The sequence below is a fragment of the Pinus tabuliformis genome, chromosome X (genome assembly GCF_031772625.1).
Source record: "Pinus tabuliformis cultivar Carrire ecotype Pingquan chromosome X, CPIR1, whole genome shotgun sequence".
Classification (NCBI taxonomy): domain Eukaryota; kingdom Viridiplantae; phylum Streptophyta; class Pinopsida; order Pinales; family Pinaceae; genus Pinus; species Pinus tabuliformis.
The window spans coordinates 65775190-65782550 of NC_142308.1; positions in this window are offsets into that span (position 1 = coordinate 65775190).

Below are 7361 nucleotides of genomic sequence, written 5' to 3' on the forward strand. Positions count from 1 at the left end.
CGATCATCCAAAACTCTTTTAGCTTCGTCTAAGAAGGGACAACGGTGAACGGCATGATCACCTTCACATAGTTTACAAGGAAATCTATATTTTCCTTTTTGTCCTGGGGCTTCACTTTCACTAGTCGACGGTGTGCTTTTAACATGATCATCAGAGGTTGACAACACCGGGTTATGCAATCTAGGAGACCAGTCCCTTAATATCCGAGGGATGCAAGGACAATCTCTGTGAAAGTGGTCTCCTTTGCAAATGATACATGGCGATTTAGACCTGGTCGGTGCAGTGTGTGGATTTTCGTTAGACGACACTCGTTTTCCCCCATTCGCCGTTGGCTCCTTCTTCTTCTTCTCTTTCTTCTTCTTTTCCTTCTTCTCCTTAGGAACTTGACTTTTGGCTTTACCGGCCCCATCAGGCGAAGAGGAAGGAGGAGAAGAAGAATTAGAGGAAGTAGAAGGCTGGTGCGCAACTCTGGACTCGTCTAATTGCTGATTCGATTGTTCAGGAATAGTGGTGTTCTGAACGACAGAGGTTGAGAAGAGCCATACAGGCAAACCAATTGTCAGTCCTGGAAGCGACAATGTGGCCATATGGGGCGCACCAACATCTCCCCAAGAGGAGAAGGGACTAGGATTTCCTCCAAGGGGAATTCCTTAGTTGGTAGACTCCATTTTCTCAACCCAAGATCAACGTAGGAAAGGGTAATGAATATTCCGTTTAAAATAAATTTTTATATGCTTTGACACAACTTGTTTTTTCAGTTTTTAAGAGTCGAGAAAAAACAAAAGATGACTCTAGTCTCCTTCGATTTTTAATGAGCCTGAAGTGACAAGTGCTCATATGGACCTTTTCCGTTAAGGAGTCTGAAAAGGAACGAAAGGGACTACTCTGGAGGTCTAGGTAGAGGGAGTACCAAACCAATCGCAAAACTGCAGAATAATTTTTACGGTACGGCAGTCAATCTTCCCGAATGCTGTGTTCAGTGCATTGCGATCGATAGGGCGGCAGACACGGCTTCCTATGGATAAAGGATTTAAGCCTATATGGGTCTCCCAAAATATACTCGACGGTACGTGGGAGCACAAGTCCGTACTGGCACTTATCGTCTCAAAGTGGAGGAATCACCCAACCATCAGTGAGGACAACAGTTACCAGGGTTTACGACGCCGGAATACGTCTCTAGCCTAGACCTCTAAATGTTGTGCATTAAGTTCCAAAGCGTTGTTAGATTCATTGAATTTATTTTAAGTTGATCTTTCTTATGAAGTTTGCCTTTTGGGTTCACCACGAGATGTAGATGTAATTCCTAAAATGCAATCTAAAGATGATAAACAAACTTTTATCTCTTTTGTGCAATGAAAATCCTAGCTACTAGAGGAAAAGAAAGACACAATCTTTTCACAAAGAGCAAAGAGCACACTGTAAATGCACTTTCCTAAATCAAGCCAAACAGACTGTCAATATGCAAATGCACATGCATGTATTTGTTTTCGACTTTCTTAGTATTGATGCTAAAAAGAAAGTTGATGTACAAATCTGAATTTGCTTTCAAGCGACAAACATAAACAAGCTTCTTTTCGAAATCAAAAGATAAAGACGATTATGACACTTTACGATTTTGAAATGAATACTCGTTTTTGACACTAGAAAATCACAAATTCAGACCAAAGGCAATAGTAAAAGTATAATCGACCATCAACAGCAATCAAACTTTCTCCTATGATCGAAATCGACACTTGCAACAGATCTAAATCAAAGGACGACAGTACGACTATTCTACTTTTGCAATGGAAAACTGTAAACGACTCAACAAACACACAAAAACATCTACAGTTCTTTTGTACAAAGGAGGCGGAATAACAGCAAGGAAAAGGGGTTTTAAACAGACATATACTGATCACAGGCTGCAAAATTCAAAGACAGAACTGGAAAGAATGAAGCACAAGAACCTCAGCTGCACAGGGCTAGTTTGATCAGCGCACCTGTAACACAGAGAAACTGGATTGCAGCGCAGGTTGCCCTTTCGGGAAGTGCGCTGAAATGCAGGAACTCTTAACAGTACCTGCGCTGGGCCAGAAATGAGAATCTGTCCGGGTTCTGGGTCATAGTTTGCAGTTTAGTCTTTGGTTTTTGGCCAAGTAAAAGCAATCAGTAATGCACAATCAGAGGTAGATCTAAGGAGGGTCTAAGAGCTATCACAAGGGCAATCAGATCATTTGTGAATCAGCTGTTCAAATCATAAACAAATCCAGTGAATGGATTGAAGCAGCAGATGTCTACTTTGCATTTGTTATGGCAAATGCAGTTCGAATGCTACTTATAAGTTTATGAAACAAACAACAAAGAGATACACAAACAAACTAATTAGACATTCTCCCCAGTGGAGTCGCCATTTTGTTACCGGGAAAAGTGTCTATTTAGAACTGCTCTATCCCACTAAGGTGTGACATCTGCCTTAGAAACAAACAGAGAAAACTACTTTTGTATTTCCTTTATGAACTATAGATAGAGAGGGATAGAAAGAACCGACCTGTGTCTTGCGCTAATCCTTTGATCCAATCCCTCTCTTCTTTGACAGCTTCCAGCTACCTACTCCCTTACTTGCCCAGCTTCACCAAGTACCTGTAAGATCACAGAAGAAGAACACTATACAAAGACATGGATCTATATTCATAAACAACTTAGGATCAGATTTAAGTTAACCATACAAATGTAACAAGCATCAATGATACAAAAGCATGGAGGAAAAACTCAAATAGTTTTTATTGATAAACAAGAAGATCCAGGAGGAGTTACAACCAATGATTCCTGACCCAGCATCAACCTCCCAGCAAAGAAGCCCCTCTTCACCTCCAACAAAGCATAAATCACCCAATACTCTGATATTTGTCTCAAAACCAACAACAATTCCTTACAATGTGCAAAATTCCAGCCTCTGGATCTTTGGGATGAGGGATCCATATATAGATGTATGTAAGGAGGATGATTCAGCTTGTGATTTGATTAGTGTCTTCTCTCTGTCAGTTCTTGCTTCCACTTGGAGACTGAAGGCCTCTTACTCATCCTTTGTCAAATTCAGTGAGGCAAGTGTCATAGGAGAAGATTCTGGAAGCTTCCATTGTCTCTCCACCTCGCGGAATGACACTGCCATTTGTCATTTCTCACCCAACGCACCCTCATAGTGCATTTAGGTGCGTTGCAACGCACCTAGCTAGTGTGTTTAGGTGCTATGCAACGCACCTAGCGAGTGGAGCAGCTGAAATGATCCTGTTTTGACTTATTCTGAGCAGTTTCTGATGGAGAACTTCTAGGAGAAGCTGTAATTTGTTGACCTTGTTCCTTTAGGGGTTAGAACAACACTTTTAGGGACTTAGGAGCCCTTGGTTTATGGACATTTCATGCTTGGAGTTGCCAGGCACAAAAATGTCTATAACATGGAGGCTGGAATTTTGTATCTTGTAAGGAAGTGCTACTAGTTTCTTGGTGTAACATCATAGTGTTGGGTGATCTAAGCTTTTCATGAGGTGAAGAAGGGCTTTCTTGCTGAGAGGATGATGCTGGGTCAGAACAATTGGTTGTAATCCTCTTTGCTATTCTTGATTATTAATAAAGCTATTCGAGTTTTCCTCCACATTCTTGTATGATTGATGATATATGCATTTGTGTGGTCAATATATATATGGTCCTATATTGTTTATGATAGTAGATCTTTGTTCTTGGATAGTGTTATGCTACTTTGATTCTACAGGTACTCCTTGAAGCTAGGTAAACGAGGAAGCAAGTGGCAAAGGTCTATCAAAAGGGAGAGGAATCAAGCAAGGAACCAAGCGCAAGACAGAGGTTGGTCTCCTTCTTTCCCCTCTTATCTACTTCTCATAAAGGAAAACGAAAGTGGTTTTAGTTTGTTTGTTTCTAAGGTAGCTACTAGCCTCAGTGGGACTAGCAGTTCTACATAGACACTAGATTTCCCGAGAACACTCCTCTAGGAACCTATTTCCTCCCCTCTCCACGGAACAGGACCCTCATATCCCCCCTTCCACTTATCCCTCATGTTCCATCCTGCTTCCCCTGATTTCAAACCCTCCCACCTTGGGCTTTTTCGTAGGTACCTCTCCCCTCTCCCGGATTCAGTCGGACGTCCTTAGGTGGGTACTGGTACTGGTCCTTCTCCCTCACCATCGACGATTCCCTCCACTAGCATGTCAGGAAGGCCTGCAAAGAAGCACAAAGGAGTCAAGGCTGGGACTAAGAATATCTCTCTCACCTTTGATGATGATCTCTAGATGGGTAATGTGCTTGATACCTCTGATTGGGTACTGGTTGGGTAGGTCCGTTGCAGAGCATACTTCGCTACTCGTCTGCATCAATGGATTCTGGAAATTTGAGGTCAGGTACTTAATGAACTACCATCTGTGGTAACTCTATCTCATCACTGGTTTTCTTTACACTTTTAGCACCCTGAATTGATCCCCTGGGTTTTATCAAAGTATTGGCATATTGAGTTTGCTCTGGTTCTGCTCAAGTGATGGAGTCCAATCTTTGATCAGAGCGTGAACATTTGGGGGCTAGTCCTATTTGGGTTTGACTGCCATGATTACCACTTCACTTCGAAATGGAAGATGTCTTCAAGAGAATTGGGAATGCCCTGGGTACCTACTTGGACTATGACAAATCCTACATTGTCACTGGGAACATGGCTATGGCGCGCATATTAGTGCATTTGGACACAAGAGAGGGTCTAGAGGAGAACTTGCAGATTCACTAGAGAAATACATGTCGTGTTCAAATTCTAGATTATGAAGGAGTACCCTATCGATGCCACAAAATTGGGCACTTATACAAGGATTGTCCTCTACTTTCATCCAGCTCTGATTCGATGGTTCGACTGGAACATGTTATTTAAGAAAATCTAGCTGACTTGCGTGGAAAGCATCCTGCACAGGCTAATGACCTCTCATTGATGTCTGCACAGCTGAACCATGGTGCTCGCATGGAGATTGTTCGCCCCTCATCCCCACGTATTACCAGATCTCGTGTGGCTGTGGTGATGACTACCTCTAATGTAGGTATTTCTTCCACTACACCCTCTCTTAATTATTCTATTTTATTTGATTGAATTCATAGTGTATCCATTTCACATTGCACTTCTGCACCTGCATTTTGTCCCCCCTCTATTTCGTGCTCACTCCCTCCCTGCCTATTTTCACCCCCACCCCCCTTCCATACTTGATGTTCCCAGAACTGTCTCATCTGTCAAGCCTTCCATTGATTCTAGCTAGAGTCATCAGTATAACCTATGTTCCCTTTCCCAGACTTCTACCGGTGATCATTGTGGCATCAGAATAGTCCCTCCCCCTCTGCCTTATAAAACCCCTCGGGGTGGACACTCCAATATGTCCAAGGCTATGTTCCAGGTGGGATTAGATGTGGCTCATGGACGACAACCTCCTATTGACAAGGTCCTTAGAGCACTGACCTCTCATCCCCCTGTTTCCCCATGAAGTGGCTATCCTTCAATTTTCATGGGCTGGCTAGTCCCGCAAACTGATCCAGGTGGCTCTAGAGACACACACAAGACAAAGAGGGCTTATGAAAGCTCAAAAATCAAAATGATCAGAATGTTTTTGAACCGAGACCAAAGCGTAGATCTTGTCGTCTTGATCGCGGCAGTGTGAATGGTTTTATCAATCTGTGCCCGTATGAGGGAGAACGAGCCAGTCAAAGTTCTGGTCAAAGTTGGGCTGTGGGCCAGGTTTAAGTGTCCTAAAATTTTGCCGACCTCGAGGCATGAAACCTAGCTCCCGAAGCAAGCAAAATTGTTGCCTCTTTAATTTGTCTAATAACCCTTATGTTAGACAAAATTTTAAAAACGCCCTATTTAAAAAAAATAATAATAAATGTGGTGGCGAGTCACCACCCCCAAAACCATATAACACAAAAAAATTAATAATTGGAAGGACCGATGGCCATGACCCCATCGGTCCAACCTCATCCACCAAACCCGTTAACCATATGTTATGGTGGTGGGCACGGGCCACCTCTGGTGGACCCGGACCACACCCCCCCAACCTTAACCATGTGCATGTAAGGAGTGCGAAGCTGGCGGGGATCAAACCTGCCTGGCCCATGTGGGTCGGCCCCCACCAGGTGGCCTCATGTAATGTGCCACACCAAAACGGTACGAATGTACCAACAAAACTTTAATGCAACCAAAAAAATGTGTCGATGGGGTAACGTATGTGCTGCGGAGGTTATGGGACTAGGCCACCCAATGCAGACCCGACCCCCCAAAAACAAATTGTTGTGGTTCTTAAAACAACAAAAGCTTAAACATGGAGGAGGCAGGGTTTGACCACTCGACCTCCTCCACCAAATTCAGAGACCTTAACCAATGTGCCAAGCAACACACATGGGAATATCCTCCCAGAAGTTGATATAAACTTTAATTTTCACCAGTGCACCTAGGAAGATGGAGGAACCAGGAGAGGGCATGGAAAACGAGGCAAAGTCATTTTTTTTAATTAATTTTTATGCAGGTGGAACCATGACTGAGCAAAATTTCCAGGAGGGTGAAATTTTCGTAGTGTCCAAATTGGACAAACTTTATGTCGATCTTACAGCTCTCAGTGACACAAACCCGATGGCCTAGTCAGTTTCCTGATCTGAGCAGCCAATTTGTAGAGGACCTGGAGGAGGGAATCTTTGGGGAATCTAAAAGATTCCTTGAGCCCCAGAGTGCCACTTTCTCAGAATTCAGAAATTTGATAGTCAATTTTGCATTATTCGATGCCATAAATCTGATGGTGCATTCAGATTTTTCATTTTCTCATTCTATTTTTTGACCACTTTTCTAAGTGGAGTGCAGGTGTCAACATTCATGAGCAAGCAATAATTTCCATGCGATTCGATGCCGTGAGATCGATGTTCCGAACAACTTCAGCAGTTTAACATCCGCTTCTTCAGATGGCCCCTGGATGAGAGGTATATGCAGTGTGTTCATGAACTTCTTTTGCTCTGCATTGTGCTGCACATATCCTTGTTTGATGCTTGATGTGGGATCTTTTTTCTTACTCGTTTTCATGATTCCTGCTTGATGTGATGCAGAATCATCTGTGTGATGTACTTGTTGTCATGATTCGTCATGTTGTGTTTTGAGATCCCTTTGTCGTATGTTGATGGGATACTCATGTGTCGCCATGCATGTTTGCATTGAGATCCCTTTTATGCCATGTTGGTGGGATGATCATCATGCATGAGTTTTGTGTCACACTGATAGGAGTATTTTGACTGAGAGTTCCTGTAGTGGAACATATCTTGGAGCCACTCCTGCGTGAGGGCATTTTCTTGTATGATAGTGACATCAC